The sequence below is a fragment of the Acinonyx jubatus genome, chromosome A1, assembly GCF_027475565.1.
Source record: "Acinonyx jubatus isolate Ajub_Pintada_27869175 chromosome A1, VMU_Ajub_asm_v1.0, whole genome shotgun sequence".
In the NCBI taxonomy this organism is placed as follows: Eukaryota; Metazoa; Chordata; class Mammalia; order Carnivora; family Felidae; genus Acinonyx; species Acinonyx jubatus.
The window spans coordinates 200815098-200836252 of NC_069380.1; positions in this window are offsets into that span (position 1 = coordinate 200815098).

Here is a 21155-nt window from a genome sequence, read left to right on the forward strand (position 1 = left end):
TAAGTTTCTTTATTTTGAGAGAGAGAAAGAGAGAGAGAGAGAGAGAGAGAGAGAGAGTACAAGTGGGGGAGGGGGAGAGAGAGGGAGAAAGAGAATCCTAAGCAGGCTCCATACTGTCAGCACAGAGCCTGATGAGGGGCTTGAACCCACAGACGGCAAGATCATGACCTGAGGCGAAATCGAGTTCCAACATTTAACCCCAAAGCCTTTTTTTGGTGCCCCAAAGCCTTTTTTTTTCCTATTCACCTTTCTATACTCTTAAATAAGGCTGTAACTATGTTTGTTCTTTTCTTAAACAAAAACAAGTTCATAATAATTACATCTGATAATTATGAGCAAAGTCTAAATATTTGAAAAAAAAATCCTTGCCTTTCTCATGTATTTTTATCTGCTTAGCCTGTGGAACAGGAAGAAAGGACTTTTATAATTAGTTTTAGGATTCATCCACCAGTGTGCTAAGTATCTGCCACGTACCTGGTTTTACAGAGATAAAGGAAATTGGTCCCTGCTGTCCATAAGTTCAGGGTCAAGACAAGAATATTGTTTTCTCCTTTCAGTATTATATATTTCCTTAGACACAAATCCAAGTGTTTTCTGTCATATTACATAGCTTAGGCCTCCTAGGACAGGGGTTATAAATAATCATGACTCTTTGTAGAGGAGAAAGCAGTGTTTTACCGTGCTATTATCTGTGGCTTTTCCCTGACTGAACAGCACCATCTCCCAGTGAGGGTCAATGCCTTTTTGGATGCTTAGGTCTCATGTGTCTGTTGGAAAATCAGCTCCTACCTTAGTTACCATCATCAGCAACCACCTCCTGCAGAGATGGGCATATCACTGGATTTACTGCAATGAACGTACAATAGTCTGATCCCAAGGGTATGATACTTGTTCAGACAGCTTCAAATACAAATGTTTTTAACAGTGTGAGATGAAAAAGGAGTACGGTTTAAAGGGTTCTGGACTTGGAATCAAATGTTTTAGCATCAGCTTTACTAATTGTAGGTACGGGCAAATTTTCGATCCCTAAACCTGTGACCTTATCTGCAAAATGGGGACCATACTTATCTCGCAAGTTTTTGTCTGTGTTTGGCCAGGAGTAAGTGAGATTCATATAGGTGAAAGTTCAAGGCACCGTGTCTAGCATGCAGAAAGCAAGCATTAAACATTAATTGGATCAAAGCGGAAGGAAAGGATCTACCTATTCCTTTAAGCAACAAGTGTCGTGCACTCAGCTGTTTCCTGGAAAATGAAAAATAAGCAAGATGGCATTCCTGCTTTTGAAGAGTTCGGTTATATTTACTTGAGCCTAGGAACTAGACAGTTTCTGTATTGTTTGCTCATCTGTCACAAGCTTCATCTACCATAGCTTCCTCCATCCAGCTGGTCAGATCAACAGACAGGACTATTGCTGTCAATCGGGATAAAGAATTAGTTGCTGACAATCCCTTTGCATTTGTTCTCTGTCCAAGAGATTAGGCTCCAGAACTCTTACACATGTTGTTGAAAATAAAGTGTTCTAATTTCCTAAGAATAAAAAATATATTATTTTTTCTTAATATTTGAGAGAAAGAGAGAGAGAGAGAGAGAGAGAGAGAGAGAGAGAGAGAGAGACCATGAGCAGGGGAGAGGGCCGAGAAACAGAGAGAATCTGAGGCAGGCTCAGGCTCTCAGCACAGAGCCAGATGTGGGGCTAAGACCCACGAGCAGTGAGATCATGACCTGAGTCGAAGTCAGATGCTTAACCGACTGAGCCACCCAAGTGCCCCCAAATACTATTTCTCTATAGAAAAACAGTACTAGTTCTACTATTTATTTTCTGGGTAGGATTCACTTGGACAAATCTCTTCCTGTGTCTATATTTCTCATTTGATAAAGAATAGATTAGACGAATAGTTGCTAACATCCCTTCTAATTTCAACATTCTCTTTTTTATGATGCAGGCTACTGTTTTGAAAAATGAATCCTTCCCAGATAGGTGACTGGAGAAGACAAAGCAGGGGTACTTGGGTGGCTCAGTCGATTAAGTGTCCAACTCTTGATTTTGGCTCAGATCATGATCTCACAGTTTGTGGGTTCAAGCCCTGTGTCAGGCTCCAAGCTGACAGTGTGGGACCTGCTTCGATTCTCTCTCTCATCATCTCTCTCTGCCCCTCCCCTGTTTGTGATCTCTCTCACTCTCTCTCTCAAAATAAATAAACTTGAAATTTTTTTAAGTTGAGAGTAGCTACAGTGTTACTGCCAGTGCTCTAAATAATAAGCCTCTTTAGTATTCATAGTTATCTGTTAACTGAGAATGGAAAGTCACAACATATATTTAAATTCTTTTCATACTGTTTTTTGCTGAGTTGTGGGTGATTACAGTGGTTTGGGCACTTTCATCATTTGGGCTGCACATTTCATATCCATGTTAGTGCCTATGGTGAGTGCCTTTAATATTAAAATGCATACCAGCTCTGCAACTTATAATACATGTGACTAGGATAAAATATTTAACATTTAGAACCTCAAAATTTTTTTGCTTCTATAAAATAGAGCCAATAATACCAAACTAACAACACTTTTAAGTCCTTATCACAGTGTCTAACATGAACCCAATAAAGTTTTTACATTTTTTTAAATTTTCTTTTTCTTTTTTTTTTCAATATATGAAATTTATTGTCAAATTGGTTTCCATACAACACCCAGTGCTCATCCCAAAAGGTGCCCTCCTCAACACCCATCACCCACCCTCCCCTCCCTCCCACCCTCCATCAACCCTCAGTTTGTTCTCAGTTTTTAAGAGTCTCTTATGCTTTGGCTCTCTCCCACTCTAACCTCTTTTTTTTTTTTTCCTTCCCCTCTCCCATGGGTTTCTGTTAAGTTTCTCAGGATCCACATAAGAGTGAAACCATATGGTATCTGTCTTTCTCTGTATGGCTTATTTCACTTAGCATCACACTCTCCAGTTCCATCCACATTGCTACAAAGGGCCATATTTCGTTATTTCTCATTGCCATGTAGTACTCCATTGTGTATATAAACCACAATTTCTTTATCCATTCATCAGTTGATGGACATTTAGGCTCTTTCCATAATTTGGCTATTGTTGAGAGTGCTGCTATAAACATTGGGGTACAAGTGCCCCTATGCATCAGCACTCCCGTATCCCTTGGGTAAATTCCTAGCAGTGCTATTGCTGGGTCATAGGGTAGGTCTATTTTTAATTTTCTGAGGAACCTCCACACTGTTTTCCAGAGTGGCTGCACCAGTTTGCCTTCCCACCAACAGTGCAAGAGGGTTCCCGTTTCTCCACATCCTCTCCAGCATCTATAGTCTCCTGATTTGTTCATTTTGGCCACTCTGACTGGCGTGAGGTGATATCTGAGTGTGGTTTTGATTTGTATTTCCCTGATAAGAAGTGACGTTGAGCATCTTTTCATGTGCCTGTTGGCCATGCAGATGTCTTCTTTAGAGAAGTGTCTATTCATGTTTTCTGCCCATTTCTTCACTGGGTTATTTGTTTTTCGGGTGTGGAGTTTGGTGAGCTCTTTATAGATTTTGGATACTAGCCCTTTGTCCGATATGTCATTTGTAAATATCTTTTCCCATTCCGTTGGTTGCCTTTTAGTTTTGTTGGTTGTTTCCTTTGCTGTGCAGAAGCTTTTTATCTTCATAAGGTCCCAGTAATTCATTTTTGCTTTTAATTCCCTTGCCTTTGGGGATGTGTCGAGTAAGAGATTGCTACGGCTGAGGTCAGAGAGGTCTTTTCCTGCTTTCTCCTCTAGGGTTTTGATGGTTTCGTGTCTCACATTCAGGTCCTTTATCCATTTTGAGTTTATTTTTGTGAATGGTGTGAGAAAGTGGTCTAGTTTCAACCTTCTGCATGTTGCTGTCCAGTTCTCCGAGCACCATTTGTTAAAGAGACTGTCTTTTTTCCATTGGATGTTCTTACCTGCTTTGTCAAAGATTAGTTGGCCATACGTTTGTGGGTCTAGTTCTGGGGTTTCTATTCTATTCCATTGGTCTATGTGTCTGTTTTTGTGCCAATACCATGCTGTCCTGATGATTACAGCTTTGTAGTAGAGGCTGAAGTCTGGGATTGTGATGCCTCCTGCTTTGGTCTTCTTCTTCAAAATTACTTTGGCTATTCGGGGCCTTTTTTGGTTCCATATGAATTTTAGAATTGCTTGTTCTAGTTTCGAGAAGAATGCTGGTGCAATTTTGATTGGGATTGCATTGAATGTGTAGATAGCTTTGGGTAGTATTGACATTTTGACAAGATTTATTCTTCCAATCCATTAGCAGGGAATGTCTTTCCATTTCTTTATATCTTCTTCAATTACCTTCATAAGCTTTCTATAGTTTCCAGCATATAGATCTTTTACATCTTTGGTTAGATTTATCCCTAGGTATTTTATGCTTCTTGGTGCAATTGTGAATGGGATCAGTTTCTTTATTTGTATTTATGTTGCTTCATTGTTAGTGTATAAGAATGCAACTGATTTCTGTACATTGATTTTGTATCCTGCAACTTTGCTGAATTCATAAGTTTTTACATTTTAATTAAAAAATTAAATATGTATATCTTGGCATAGAGTTATTGACTTTAAACATATTCATTCAAATATTTGATAAGCCTACCCTATATACACACACCTCATCAGAATAGGCTAAGAAAAAAGTCTACATTCCCTTTTGCTATAAAAGCTCATAATCTATCTCAGGAAAAGAGACATAAGATTCAAGAAAAGCTGGATGATAATAAAGTAGTTATAAGAAATTCCATAAAACAGTATTTGTTAAAGAGCAAATTAGTGGCAAGACAATATTTATAAATGGATTCAGAGACAGGAGACATCATGGTTAGAAAAGTCTGCGTGGAGCAGCTGATGAACCAGGTTAATGCGAATTGCTCAAACTGATGCAAAACGTGAATCACCGCATAAGCCAGAGGAAAAGTTTTCAGAAAAACATACAATAACACCCTAGATGTATATGTGCATGCACGCGCACACACACACACACACACACACACACACACACAAGAAGCTTTTTTAGGATAAGTTATATAAATCACCAAACACAGTGCCTGACCTGTCATCAAACAGATAATAATTGTTACTTCCTATTGCAGAAGCCATGAATTTGTAGCTCATCAGACAAATTAAATCCACATACACATTTTCTTTAGCCACAGCTTTTTCTCCCCATAACCCATAAGCCAGCTTTTAAATAGTGGAGGATTTCATAATTAAAAAAAAAAATCTGAGTCTCTGGTCTCTCTTGAAAAGTCCTAAAGACTTGCTATAACTGAGCCTGCATTTCCTTAACACCAACCTACTGGGACTGAATTGTTGCAGCTGCTTCCTTTAAACTTGACCCCAATCACTAAGGTCTCCAACAACACAGTCAGTGCTCACAGATGTACTTAAACCCAGTGCATACACCGGCTACTGCCTTGTTGAGTTTGGCATTTGCAACCCCCCCAAACCCTGGAAGAAAGCTCCGTTTGCTCCAGTCTCCTGGGGAACCCATCAAGAAAGCACCTGGGTCAGGCTGGGAGGCGTGTGATCAGGGAAGCTTTGGAAGGAAAAAAATACCAAAAGGCATCTTCCCTTGTCTCCTCCTGGCTAATACCTTCCAGAGTAGACTGATGAGACGACTTAAGGCTTTTCTCACCACTTAAAGTTCTGAAAGGCTAAATACGAGGCCCAGTGAAAAGATTCGCTGGTTCTAATCTATTTTGGGGGGGAGGGGGGTTACCTTTCTATCGCCATTTGGTCCCCTCACAAAAAAAGCAGTTAGGAATTGAGTGCAGAAGTCCTGGTGAGGAAAAAAATGAGTGGATATTTAGAGGGAATGTACTTAGGCATCTCTTCCAAATCTAATTGGAGTAATAAGCAGCTTAACAAGCTGCAAAGCAGGGACCAAGACAGCCATTCCAATTCCCTCTCTGCTATAGGGTATGCCTTAGGTGCACTGAAGGGATTCTATAGCCTAAATAATACTGGGCAACCCTATTTTCCTTGAAAAGCTTAGTCAATATATGCATATATTTGTCCCAAATGTCAAGATTCACTTTAGAGTTGGCCATGTAAAAGAACATCCCCAAAATAATAAAAATCATTTCTGTGACTAAAAAGACTAGAAAATTCCATGGAATTTTAAAAATAAGCAACAGCAATCCAGAGCTGCCATGTGGGAGATTCAACGGCGAGAGCAGAATCAGAATGAAGCACGTCTAGCAGCAGAATGAATAATTCAGATCTGGTATTGAGCCCATGCAGTTGTTCATAGAAGTATTATTGGGAGACAGAAGGAAAGCTAGATGCAGCAAATTTGTGAATAAACAAGAGTATAACTGGAACATTAGGCTGTCATAGCCTGCCACGATCAATTTTTATGGAGGAAAGAAACTGTGTTTTTGGTTTCGCCACTCACGTGACACAGTAAAACCCTAACTTAACCAGACAGGTGAATGTAATGGCCCCTGTCTGGTTCAGCCAAGTCTTCAGATATTTTCTCTCTCATTCAAAGATGATACCATACAGTACTTTTAGCATTAAGAATTGTCAGAATATTGTAAGAGGGGGCATTTGCTAGCAAGTTTCTTAACCCTTTTATGCCCCCCAGTTCTGCATTTATCAAATGAAGAAAATAGTCCCAATTCGTGTGGTTGGTTATCATGTACTTAGTGGGGAGTCTAACTCACAGTAAAGGTGCAACATCACAATTATTGTTGTTCAGATAGCACTCCACCAAAAAATAATACTTCTAAAATTTCTTAAACTGGAAATTGTGTATTCACATAGTAATTTAAGGTATTATAGAATTTTGTTCTCTCTCAAAGAGCAGAGTAAATAGCATTATCCTTATTTTATATGTAAGAAGTCTGAGGTGGGGATATTTGAGTGACCTAACCAAGAAAAGTACAGGGCCATGGTGGAGCACAAACCAAAGCCTGGGGCTCCCCTCACAATTCTGTGGCGCCTAGTCTTTCTCTGTGTAATCAAATAAGGACCAAAAAGAAAGTGTCTCCAAGACACCAACACAGAAAAAATAAAACTCCATGTGGTTACCTATACCACAGTTTTGTTCTAAGAAAGTGAACAGAAAACAGAAAAATTACCTCTGAACTGAAATGCTCATTGATAGATGTGCTGCATTTTAATAAAGCATCATTTACTTGCTTACGTACAGGATGCTCTGAAGACAATCTTATAAGTAACCAGTTTTAGGCAGTGAACGATTTAACCCTGTTTCACAAAGTCCTCTTTCCAAGCACCATGATGATTGTGATATCAGTGTACAACTTCCACCTTTGTGACAACTCATGAAGTTACTTTGTTCGGTTTCTTTCTGGAAGGAACGAGAACAATATTGTGGCCATTTTGGAATTTTATGTGAATTGTGGGTGAATTAAAGTACTTATGCTTCTCCATGGAATATTCCTGCATTAAGATGCCAACTATTAACATGTCATACTCCATTCCTCATTCCCCAAACTGACATTGGGCAAATTCTAAATACAGACAAAGCTAATAACATGGCTCCATTAAACAAATACTATAATTTTGGGATCCATAACATATGTTACTATAAACATGGTTTCTACCTCCAAATTCTTCTTTTTAGGTATGTAAAAACTCATAAAAGTTCTTAGAGCTTAGCATATTATCAAACACATTCACAAACATTTCCATGGGCGCTTGGGTGGCTCAGTTGGGTAAGCATTCAATTCTGGATTTCGGCTCAGGTCATGATCTCTTGGTTCGTGGGATCCAGCCCTGTGTCAGGCTCTGTGCTGACAGTGTGGAGCCTGCTTGACATTCTCTCTCTTCCTCTCTCTCTCTGCCCCCTCCCCTGCTCATGTTCTCTCTCTCTCAAAAACAAATTAAAAAATTCAAATATTTCTATAAGCATTCAAAACCATTGCTTGAGAACAATGCACTGTAAATTAAAATGTACAGTTCACATGGATTTCTCCCCACTTATTATATTCAGACTGTTTTTCCTTAGAAATATGTACTTGGAGCTTTTATTACATGCAATAGCATATCAGAGAGTACCTGCCATTGTTCTACAGCTATTGATTCCTGACTGTTTAAATTAGAATACATTATCTCAAAGTAAGTATTAGTTTATTTTCTCTTTTAATAAATTAAATACCCATGATATTGGTGACTGCATTACCAAGAGGAAATCCAAACTTTAGTTCTTGAAAAAAATTTTTAATGTTTATTTGAGAGGGAGAGAGAGAAGGAAAGCATTGAAGGAACAGAGAGGAGAGAGAGAGAAAGAGAGAGAGAGAGAGAGAGAGAGAGAGAATGCCAAGTAGGCTCCACACTGTTGGTGCAGAGCCTGACATAGGGCTCAAACTCATGAACCATGAGATCATGACCTAAACTGAGCCATTAATGAGCCATATTAAGAGCCATTTAAATGACTGGGCCACCCAGGTGCCCCTTAAAATTTTTTTTTTGAATATTTATTTATCTTAAGAGAGAGAGAGAGGAAAGCAAGCATGGAAGGAGCAAAGAGAGAAGGAGAGAGAGCCCAACTTCAGTTCTTATATACCACTGTGACTTAATTTTCAGTGGAGACTTGAAAAAAATTGATGTTTTAGAAAATATGTTGAGGTTTGAAATTCTGGTCCTATAGTTTTTAGATAGCATATGACTTCAGTTCTACTTAATTTTTTTTTAGTTATAGCTTAAATTATATCATGACATTTCCATTATTTACATTTAAAAAACAAATATATAAGAAAAAATTTCAGACATTAAAGTAAAATTCAATTTTTATATTTTAATTTGGTAGCAGTTGCTGTTTTTTAAAAAGTGGAGTGCTACACAGTTGTATTTTCTTTGAAATACTTCTAAAATTAGAAAAATATAGGGCTCCTGGGTGGTTCAGTCAGTTAAGACCCAACTTCGGCTCAGGTCATGATCTCATGGTCCTTGAGTTTGAGCCCCACATTGGGCTCTGTGCTGCCAGCTCAGAGCCTGGAGCCTGCTTCAGATTCTATGTCTCCCTCTCTCTCTGCTTCTCCCCCACTCATGCTCTATCTCTCTCTGTCTCTCAAAAATAAATAAAAGTTAAAAAAAATTTTTTTAAAGAAAAAAAAATTTTCAGTACACTTGCTCTTTATTCTGCCTCCTGCTCTTATTGGAATGTTTTTGTTATCTTCAATGATAATCAACAGCTGTACTTTCTCACAGAACTTATTAGCAGCTGTGAAATGCTACTGTCCTAAATAGCAGCATTTGTTGGTGACTATTGAGATGTGATTACTGTGACAATGAAATTCACAGGATTCAGTCTTCAGTCAACATTTACTTGAACCTACTACTTGCCAACACTGAATTCACCAACACTAACAAAGATTAATCTAATTGAAGACATGGAACTTAGGTGCTAAATTACTTTTGCTGCATACCAATAGGGACAAATTAATGCCATATAAACTGAGTATTTAGGTCTGAGGATGACCAAATAGAAGAGTGAAATAATCCAAAGGAGACTCCCATTTGGACCAGGAGAAGGGAATGGTGGTGAACCAAGGGCATCTGGAGATTAATTAGCCTTAGGAAAGTAGTACAGAAAGTATCAACAATAAGACTGAAAAATAATAATGAAGCACACACACTCTGATGCATCTGGTACCTTATCTTCTTACATGTTTGCAAACCAAGAGAGAGGATGCATCCCAGTAAATCATTTCTTGGACAGGAAAATGTCTAAATGGAAATAGAAATACCATACATAATCTCAGATTTGAAGTAGATTGAGCCATAAAATAATAACATCTAAAAATAAATAAAGGTCACGGCTAACATCATAGTCAATAATGAATGACTGAAAGCTTTTCCTCCACGATCAGGATCAAGGCAAAGATGCTCACTTTTGTCATTTGTATTCAACACAGTACTAGAAGTCCTAGCCAGGGCAATTAGTCAAGAAAAAGAAATACTAGGTATCCAAATTGAAAAGTAAGCAGTAAAATATTCTCTGTTCTCAGATGAGATGTAGAAAACTCAAAATTCCACACACCAAACAAACAAACAAACAAAAAGCTGTTAGAACTAATAAATGAATTCAGCAAAGTTGCAGCATAAAAATCAATACACAAAAATTGTCTGCATTTTTATATACTAACAATGAATACAAAAGTTAAGAAAATAATTCCATTTATAGTAGTATCAAAAAGAATAAAGTGTTTAGGAATAAATTTAACCAAATAGGTGAAAGACTTATATACTTCAAACCACAAAGCATGGCTGAAAGAAACTTTAAAAGACACAAATAAATGGAAAAAACATCCCATATTTATGAATTGGAAGGCTTAATACTGTTAAGATGTCTATATTATCCAAAGCAAAATTTTGTTAGCAAAATCTATAGATTCAGTGTAATCCCTATAAAAATCCCAGTGACATTTTTTTGCCAAAATAGAAAAACCCCAGCTTCAATTCATATGGACTCTCAAGGGACCCTGAATAACCAGAACAATCTTGAAAAGTAGGAACAAAGTTGGCTGTCTCACAGTTCCTGATTTCAAAACTTGCTATAAAGCTACTGTAATCAAAACAGTGCAGACCTGGCATACAGATATGCAGACCAATGGAAGAAAGCTCAGAAATAAACCTTTACATATATGGTCAAATGATTTTGAACAAGGGTACTGAGACTGTTCAATGGCTAAAGGATGATCTTTTCAACCAACAGTGTTGGGAAAACTGGAAATCCATACATGAAGGAAAATAGCTGGATACTTACATTTACCATATACAAAAATTAAGTTAAAAAATGGATCAAAGGCCTAACAGTAAAAATCAAAACTATAAAAAACTCTTAGAATAAAACAAGGAGAAAAGCTTAATAGCATTGGATTTGGCAATGATTTTTGGGATATGACACCAAAATCATTGGCAATAAAAAATAAATTTGACTTCATCAAAAATTAAAAATGTGTGCATTAGGGGTGCCTGGGTGGCTCAGTGGATTAAGCATTTGACTCTTGATTTCAGCTCACGTCATGATCTCAGGGTCATGAGATCAACCCCTGCGTATTCTCTCTCTCTCTCTCTCTCTCTCTCTCTCTCTCATGCACGTAGACTCTCTCACTGCCCTTCCCCTGCTTGCACACATGCATGCACTCTCTCTCTCTCTCAAAAAAAAAAAAAATTAAAAATTTGTGCATTAAAGAACAGTATTAACAAAGTAAAAAGGCAACCCATGGGATGGGCGAACATATCTGCAAATCATATATCTGATAAGGGGTTAATATCCAGAATATAAGAACTCCTAAAACTCAACAATAAAAAGACTTTTTTAAGTGACCAAAGGACTTGAATACACATTTCTGCATAAAGAGATACACAAATGACCGATAAGCACATGAAAAGATTCTCAATGTCACTAGTCATCAGAGAAATGCAAATCAAAACCACAAGGATATACCACCTCACACCCACTAGGATGGCTATTATAAAGAAAATAATAAATATCAGTGAAGAAGTGAAATTGAAACTTCTGTGGATTGCTGGTGGGAATGAAGAATGGTGCAGCTGCTATGGAGAACAGTATGGCAGTTCCTGAACAAAATTAATAATAGAATTACCACAAGATCCAGCAGTTCCATTTTTTAGCATATATGCAAGAGAACTAGAAACAGGGACTTGAACAGATATGTCTACCCCCATGTTTACAGCAGCATTATTCACATAAGTCAAAAGGTGCAATCAGCCCAAGTGTCTGTCAGCTAATGAATAAACAAAATGTGGCATTATACTGCACTCTAATATTAGTCTTAAAAAGGAAGAAAATTCTGCCACAGGTTACAACATCAATGAACATTAAATACAGCATGCCAAGTGAAATAAGCCAGTTACAGAAAGACAAATACTGTATGAGTCCCCCAAACGAAGTACCTAGAGTAGTCAGAATCATAAGGACAGAAAGTAGAATGGTGGTGGTCAGGGGCTAGAGGGAAAGGGGATGGGGATTTAGCACTTAATGAGGATAGTGTTTCAGTTTGGGAAGATGAAAGAGCTTCTGAGAATGAATGGTGGTGATGATTACACAACAAAGTGAATGTGCTTAAACCCACCAAACTATACATTTAAAAATGTTTATATTGTATGCTTATGTAATGCACTTTTTATCATAATAAAAAAGACAATAAAATAATCAAAACTAGAAAAGGTAGCATCTATAGGAGAAAAATGAAGGAAATCACCATTGTTTTGTCTTGATAAAAGAAAGCGATTCTTGCCATCAGATAAACAGCTTTTTTAAAGGGATTTAATTACACATTGCAAATGGAGAAGTTAAAAAAAAAAGAAACAAAGGAAACCCTAAAGTAACCCTAAAATCCTAAAGTAACATCAGTGTGTTGGTAAATATAAAAGATTTTCACCTTGACAATGAGTGTTGAATGAAATACATAAAATAATACAATAGGAGAAAATATAACAGAAAGCAGAAGATGGATTTAAGTTAGATCAAATGAAGTAATGCATCTAAGCAGAAAACGAATAGGGAAAGGAAGAAGAATCTTAAGGTGAGGGGACTTCCATAGGACTTCTGCTAAGGATATGGACTTGTCAGGGCATCTGCGTGGCTCAGTCAGTGGAGCTTCTGACTTTGGCTCAGGTCATGATCTCATAGATCGTGGGTTTGAGCCCTGCACTGGGCTCTGTGCTAACAGTTCAGAGCCTGAAGCCTGCTTCGGATTCTCTGTCTCCTTCTCTCTCTGCCCCTCCTCTCCTCGCTCTCTCTCTCTTTTAAAAATAAATAAACATAAAAAAAATTTAAAGAAGTGGGCTTGAACCCATAGCCATCTTGAAACTGTTTGCCTTAATGCTAGTTTTAAGAGTAGGCTTTATTCATGATTTGGATAAACTGTATCCTTCATTGGTTCTCCAATATACCCCCAACTAGAAGGACAATATAAACATAATGGAAACATTAATGGCTAGAAATGAAAGGGTGCGGAATCCAGGCTATATCGTGTCCCCAGTTTCCTAATTTGGGGCACGCCATTTAAACTTCCTGGATTTCAGGTCAGTTTTCTTTCTTTCTTTTCTTTCTTTCTTTCTTTCTTTCTTTCTTTCTTTCTTTCTTTCTTTTGTAAATTTTAGAGAGAGGAAGCATGAAGGGGGGAGAGGGGCAGAGGGAGAGAGAGAGTGAGAGAGAGAGAGAGAAAGGGAGAGAGAGAGAGAGAGAGAGAATATCTCAAGCAGGCTCCACGCTCAGCATGGAGCCTGACACAGCACTTGTTCCCACAAATCTGGGATCAGGACCTGAGCTGAAATCAAGAGTCAGATACTTAACCACCTGAGCTACCCAGGTGCCCCTCAGTTTTCTTATTCATAAATAAAATGTTGGATTAAAGAAGACTCCTTCCTGATTCCCCATTTTGTGATTTTATGTGGCTTCAAATCTCTTTGGCAGGGAATGAAAACTATTCACAATAAAAAAACAAAAAAAAGGCTTTCAATGCAAAAATTGGCACAAACAGTACTTTGACTGAAAATAATAGTTATAGTCAATCAGTATAAATGACTCATTTTCCTGCTTTGACATATAGGAAAAAGGGTGAAGGAGTAAGATATTATTCAGTTCCTCAGATGACATACAATGTTACCCACATAGTGGGGTCAGGGGAAAATAGAATCCAAGGAGGCTGACTACAGTTTCCCAGGCTCAACTACGTGTGATCCTATCCATCTTCCTTATAGAAGGACAAATAGAAGCATGCACAGGAGGTATCTGTGAAAGCAGTGGCTGTAGAGGCAAGTCTGCTGCTCATGATTTAAAAGCAGTAACGCTATCAAGGGGGTTTGCTGCCAGCAGATTGGCCCATCAAGATACCCCAATTCCACCACCCACTTCTGGATTTGAGCATTCAAACCTGCAAACCAATTCTCCAGGGCTCAGGAAGGAAACGATTACCTGACACTTGAGAAAACTAGTTTCGGGAAGATGTGGGACTTGGCTTGGCAGAGGAGAGAATCCAAGCAAGAGAGTGGGATTGGAGGGAGCCAGGAGAAAGGAGGGAATGAATCCTGCAGAAAAGCACAGGGACTCTGAAGAAGTAGCAAGTCTGCTCAAAGGGAAGAATTGAGACATTAATGGCAGCCTCTTCTTGTTGTTTTAGGAATTTTTTTATTGAAGGCTATTGAGCCATTACATATTCTTAAAAACGAATAAAAATGATTTCTCAGGAAGTTAACTAGCACCTCCAACTTGATTTTGAAAAAAAAAAAACTTACTTCAGAGAGATATCTTTAAAATCATTTGTTGATTCAAATTTATTATGCCAATTGTTCTGCTAGATGTTAGAATAACCTGTTTGTTCTGCTCTCAAAAAGTTCACATGTCAACAGGTGCATAAACAATTATGAAATTGTTTGGAATATGCAATGGGTATTATGTGAGCATTGAATGGCACCTTAACTCAACCCGAGCTGAGCAGGAAGACTTTATTGAGGAAATTACACCTGTGGTAAGTCTTCAACAAAGAAACATGATTAATCAGGGACAAGAGTAGAAAGGGTGCAAGCTGGAAAACTCTAAGCTACAAGGGAAGCTTGAGCAATGATACAGGTGTGAGAAGCAGCAGGTTGTAAACAATGTGGTGTTTCTGGGGCATAGTTATATGTGTATTTGTGTATAGTGGTTCAAGACAAAAATATCATCCCTGTGTTGTGGCAAAGAGCATGAAAATTAAATAAAGATACTGGGACAGAAGACCATGTAAAAGATGACCAATAGTAATGGCAAAGATGGAGAAGAAAGAATACATTTGAGAAATATTTGGGTGGAAAAATCCTTGGGAGTTGGTAACTGAGGACAAAGAGGGGAGAAGAATTCAAGGAGGTCTCTTGAGCGTCCCACTTTGGTGACTGAGTATGAGTAGATGGCAGTGCAATTAACTAAGAGTTTGAAAAAGAAGAAACAAGTTGGGAGAGAAACTACCATCAGGCCATGTCTTCAACACGAATGTATACTTGTTTGCCCCACCAATTGCCCATCAGACACCCAGAAGGCGTATTTGCTGAGGGGGCATGAAAGACCTAGGCAAGAAGAGAGTTCCCTGGGCTCTCGATTTACAAAATGCCTCTGAAAAAACTACATTCACCTTCCCTCCCCCCACGAGGAGCAAATGTCTACTCTGAGACCCGTGCCAGAAATAAAATGAATGATAAAGCAGATATAGTGAATATCTGAAAAATAATGAAAAAAAGAAATGAAAATGAAGTCACGAGCATTACGAGAAATATGTGGAAGACAAGAACTCTCAAAACAATCCTGCAGAATCTTGCACAATCTTTCACTTCCTCAGGCAATTCCTGCAGTGACTGGAATGTGTGTCAGGAAGAATTGCAGGCAGCACGGTGCTCTCATCTCTTACAGTCTCCTGGCAAACAAGGCATTACTCCCATCTTTACATGTAGCCACCTCCAGGGGGCAGAATATCGCCCATTCCATCTCACCTCCTTCCTCCGCAGACACTAGGGTTTTCAAATGGCCACATAACCGTAGACACCAGATGCTTACACTCCCAAGGGAACCGAAGATTCTGGAGACAACACTGCGGTGGCAGTTGGCACTTTTCTGATTGGTGAAGTCTAAACCTCTCCCAGTTTACACGGGGCTCCAGGAATGTGAGGCACTCCACCCTCTCTTGTATTTTTGTGAATGTAGGGAGCCAATTCTTTGATCACAGGTCATTCAAAGAGGGGAAGAGATAGATGGGCCCTTCTTCCCTAAACTATCTCTTTTTGTAAAGCCGACATGTTTACAGGGCTGCTGTGGCCAACTGGGCAAAGAGCAGGACAGTGATGTATATGTGAAGGAATCGTTACCAGTTGCAGTAATCCACTAAAACAGGAACAATACCTCTTTAAGGTCTAAAATCTGCTATGATAATGGAATTTCAGTAACCAACAGAGCACTGAATAATTTTGCTCTGCCTATGCCTCACTAGTTTCTCATTTGAAGAAATTGATTCAGAAGCCCCTTGGGTGGCTCAGTCGGTTAAGCATCCAATTCTTGATTTTGGCTCAGGGTCATGACCTCATGGTTGCAAGATAGAGCCCCTTGTCAGGCTCTGTGATGGGTGTGGGGCCTGCTTAAGATTCTCTCTCTCTCTCTCTCTCTCTCTCTCTCTCTCTCTCTCTCTCTCTCTCCTCCTCTGCCCCGCACAGGGGTACCCCCTCTCAAAAAAACAAAATTTAAAAATAAAAAATAAAAACAAAAAGATTGGTTCAAATTTCTCATTTCCCAACAGTACTGCTTGTCATCATAATGTAACTATTGTGTCCATTGTTTATCAATGCAACCCAGTTTGGATGCTATTTAAGCCATACACTCCTTAATAGGTAGTAATTCTTTCAGGACTCTATAGTACTAACCACATTCAGCAAACCAGGAACCAAATGAATTGACATAAATCATGACTTCAGATGCAAATGAGAATATGGACCACCAGCTCAGCAATATGAACATTTCTGATCAATATATAGTAACGGTTTTCATTCACACTATTAGAAATGTCAAAAATGATTTCATACATCATTGTATGAAAATCAATATATAAAACCTTCTTGGAAGTTGTCTTTAAAGAGTAGCTCTCAACCGCTGCCAATAATCCCTCTTCCATCATATTTATGCATTTTAACAACAAGCACAGAGGATCGCTTTGGCATGAATATCTTCATCCTACCTCTGTGTTTTTCTTATTTATAGCCTGGACCTGAATCTCATAAAAAAGATGCGGCTCTTTACTTCATGCCAATTGCTTCCCTTGGAAAGGACAGTAGAGGACTCCAGTGCTTCTGTGGCTCCAGGTAAAGGAGCACTGAGGTTGGAGAAGGGTGAGATCTTTAGAGTAGCCAAACAAGAGTCAAGGCAAGTAATGAGACAACTGAAAGAAGGGCTCACAACCACAACCTGAGGGTGAGGACCAGTGGGGGACATACAGAAATCACACACCACCTATTACAAGCCTCGTAAGCACTAAACCAAAGCAGAAACCAGAAATGTAACACTAACCTGCAACCAGTTACAAAAGAGGGTTTCTGTCTCTCTCTCTTCCCTTTCTGCACCTCCCTCAACAAAATATTGAGGCCTTAAATAGAGAAAAAAGAAATACCTCTGAGCCAGGCCATGGCCCCTCTTCTGAGACCCCTTAGCCACAATCTCCATCAGTGATGGGGACGATCTAGTCCAACTTTGATGACCAAAAGTGACCAGAAGAGTTGTGAAATCATTCAACATATTTAGACTAAATCTTAATTTACTGTGGGTATGGGCGGGGCAGCAGTGTAGCAATGTAGTAGTTGAAAGCAATGATAAGGAAAAGATTGTTTTTGTTTTTGTTTTAACAGAGAGAGAGAGAGAGAGAGAGAGAGAGAGAGAGAGAGAGAGAGAGAGAATGCTGTGTCACAATGAAGAATATTGTAACAGATACCGGAGTCATGCTGCCTGGGTTATAATCCCAGACTGCAATTTACCATGGGATCATCAACACTTTACTTAACATCTTGGTATCATAGCTTCTTCACTTTAGGAATGGCAATAATACTAGTACCTACCTCATAAAGTTGATACGAGGATAAGACAAGCTAATCTCTCTGAAGTGGGAGGCTATGCAAGCATTAGCTACTGCACGACACCCCATTAGCCAGTTACATTTGCTTAAATTTTAGCTTTCACTCTATACTTGAAAAAAACTAAATTATTTAACTGTGTTTGTATACTATTTATACATTGCTGCAAGTTTAGAGAAAGAAAAAACCCTACCAATCATGAGAACTTTCATTTATGTTGGTTTTCCTTCTAATTGATCCAATAAGTTATTTTAGTAACTTCATCGACCTGCACTAATTGTAAATTAGATTAGAACTTTTCCTTTTTTTTTTTTTTTTTAAATAGCAGTTTCTGCCATAGAAGCTGATGGTCACTGTATAAAATAATCAGGACAATGAGATCATCGCTAAAAACTAAAAGCTCACATCATTTTTTGTTGTAATCATAGATACTTTTGCTATCTTCCTTAATCAGATATGTGCTTTTAAGTCATACATTTGCTGATTTATTGCAATGTATTAACAAATATCTTGTATTTAATGGAATGAAACTAGTTTTATTAATACCCTAGATGTTTTGTGAGAGAACACTTAAAAGTTCATTTCTCATATGTGATATTTAATACTCCTATTAAATATTTTTATATTTAATATTTTTTCTTCTGATTTATTTGTCCTTGGACTATATCGGGTATCAGCTATAATGCAAAGGCAGAAATCTGCTCTATTTCAAACTCAAAGAGAGAGCACAATTTAGAAAATACATTACTGCAATTCTTTTCCAGTGCTTTACAAACTGCATGTTTTAAACTCTGAACTTAAAAAGCAGGTTATGGATGAAAGAGGGGACAGCCCAAATAACATGCTTAAGCACATGTCAGTTTGGGGACATCAAACAACTGCATGGTGTTGTCATACCAACCCTGTCCCATTCACTAGACCATTAAAGGAAAGAGGAAAATTTCAAGCAACCCTGAGTTTATTTAGTTACAGAAAGTTTAGTGAACTTCAGTTCATGTTAAGGCCTGTTAACAGCAGGAAGAATCCAAATTTCTGCCACTGAGGATGGGGAAGCCGAGTGACATTAATAAGATCCAGATCCCAGGCCAAACAACTGTGATCTTCCTTATCCACTGTCCCACAGGGTGAGTATGGTAAAGCTCTTCATTTTGCAGTGGTTTACCCTCCTCCTCCATCTCTGATTTGCAACAGGGGAAGGGGAAAGGGAAAATAAAAGTAGAAACCACCAGAAACTACTGTTGTAATTTAGCATTAGTAAGAATTTGTAAATCACCACCAAGCAGATAAAGCTAAGAGCTACTAACTACAAACATAACCAAGAAATAACCTCTGAGACTGTTTAAAGGAGGCCCTGATTAGAAACACAGAAGGCAGGAGCCTTTACTGGAAACCAGGGAGCAATAATGGATTGAGAGAGAAAGGCTAATAGGCTGGAGCATAAAATAGGCATTCGATAGAGAGAAGAGAAAGAGAAGCAAGCAGGTACAGGAGTTAGTATTAATGCAGCAACTTGAAAACTGGCTGTAAAATATTGTAAAATATTGACTGATTATTATCCTGAAGTTTATGAATTAACACAGTGGAATAAAGACATAACATTGAGAAACACTCACCTACTTTAACTTCACATGATTGTACCCAGATACAGATAGACTTCTGGAATTTTTTTTTTTCTTGTTCAAAATGTAGTTTGTTGTTTTAGAACTGCATGAGTCACTGAATAATCTTCCTTTGGGTATCAAATTTGGTGTTGCAGTCAGCTCACAGCAACCTATTTTGCATATTTTTTGTTGCCAAATGCACTCTCGACCCATTCAAAGAGCCAGGTACAGTGCACCTGGTGATATCTTACAGGAAACTCCACAGGAACTACAGCTATCACTTCCTACTTCAGGACTTAGAACCTTTGTCACTGACACAACAGTGGCCAAAACAGTCTGGTTGAAGGGTCTCTTACAATACCTAGACATAACAGTTTCTGCATATTTGATTTGTTGCTTTCCAAAGGTTTATTTGATTTGGAAAATAATGTAGAATCTCACTTTTCGTGGTGATAATGAAAATCAATGCTAAAGACATTAGGCATTTCACCCAGCTAATACTCTACTGTGCTGTCCAATAAAGCAGCCACTAGCCACATGCTATTCAAACTTAAATTCGTTAAAGTAAATAAAATGAGAACTTTGGCCCCTTAGTAGAACTAGCAATACTTCAAGTGCTCAGAAGTCACATGTGGCCAGTGGCTAGTGTTTTGGGGCATGTGGCCACAGAGCATTTCCATCGTTCCATTCTACTGGACAGTGCTATATAGCAAGTCAACAGTTTAGAGAACTATATTTGTAGAAAAGAATAAAGAGAAAATAGAAAAATACATTTCTTCTTTTTGTTGTTTTCAATGATTTCTCTAAATGTAAGCATTCTTAAGAGTATATTTCTCATACTGAAATTGTATACCCTGTCTTATCCATTTTATATGCTTATGGTCCAAAGATTAAAATTTTAAGTAATCAATTCACATAAAATGACATATCTAATGAAGTTTTAACATTGCATTTAAATTCAACAACGCAACAACAATTAAGACTTTTTGGCCAGATTATTCTCAAGTGTAAGGTTTTAATAAAAATCAGATTAGGATAAACTTAAATATGTCAGGGGCATAAGACAGAAGCAAATATTTAATAATCACATTGATATCATGGAAAAATTAAATATGCACTAACTCATTGGTTTGAGTATTCCAATGGTATTTTTTTCAATATTGGTGCTAAATCAGTGGCAAATATTTCAAAATACTAATTCTTACAATGTGTTTTTACATAGAAGAGGCCAAAGATAAATGAATTGATTTGAACTCTAAGAATTTTGAGTTTTCAGTTTTACTGACAATAGTATCAGCAGTGATAAATCTGCTGAATTCCCCATGGTCTCATGAGTGACTCAGTGAGTGCAACTTTTATTTGTCAAAAGCTGTTAGGTCTCATTTCTCTCTTAGGATAGCCTCACTAAAAGAAAATCTGTACATAAAGTTGTGTATATGCACGTATACACATATAATCAGAGGCTTCACGAACACTGTTCAAAGAAAACACTCTTTCTTTGAACATGTATGATAGCATTTCAGGCAAAGCTTCTTCTAAATGGATGAGGAGTTAATCTGATGCCTGTAATTTAGCACGTTTGTGCTATAGTAGTAGAAAGGGACAGATCGCTTAGTGGTTTCAGATGTTAGACTTTAATGAACCAGGATGGATTTCCTTAGCATGACACCAGTTTATCTAGTTTATTAGCTTTGTAGTTTAAAAATTTATTATTCTTTTGTGCCTGCGAGCATTTTCATGAGTCTTCTTCCTTTTAAAAAATGTTCCATTTGTTGTGCTATGTAGGAAATAGTCCATTTAATAACTGCTTAATTGCTGGATTTAGCTCCTTCAATCATGATTCAATTTCTTTTCAATGTATTTAAGGGAATTAAAGGACCCAGTCATGTAGGTCTATGTCAATTTTCATTAGAAGTTCTCAGCAATTAATGAATAAGTACTCCATGGCACT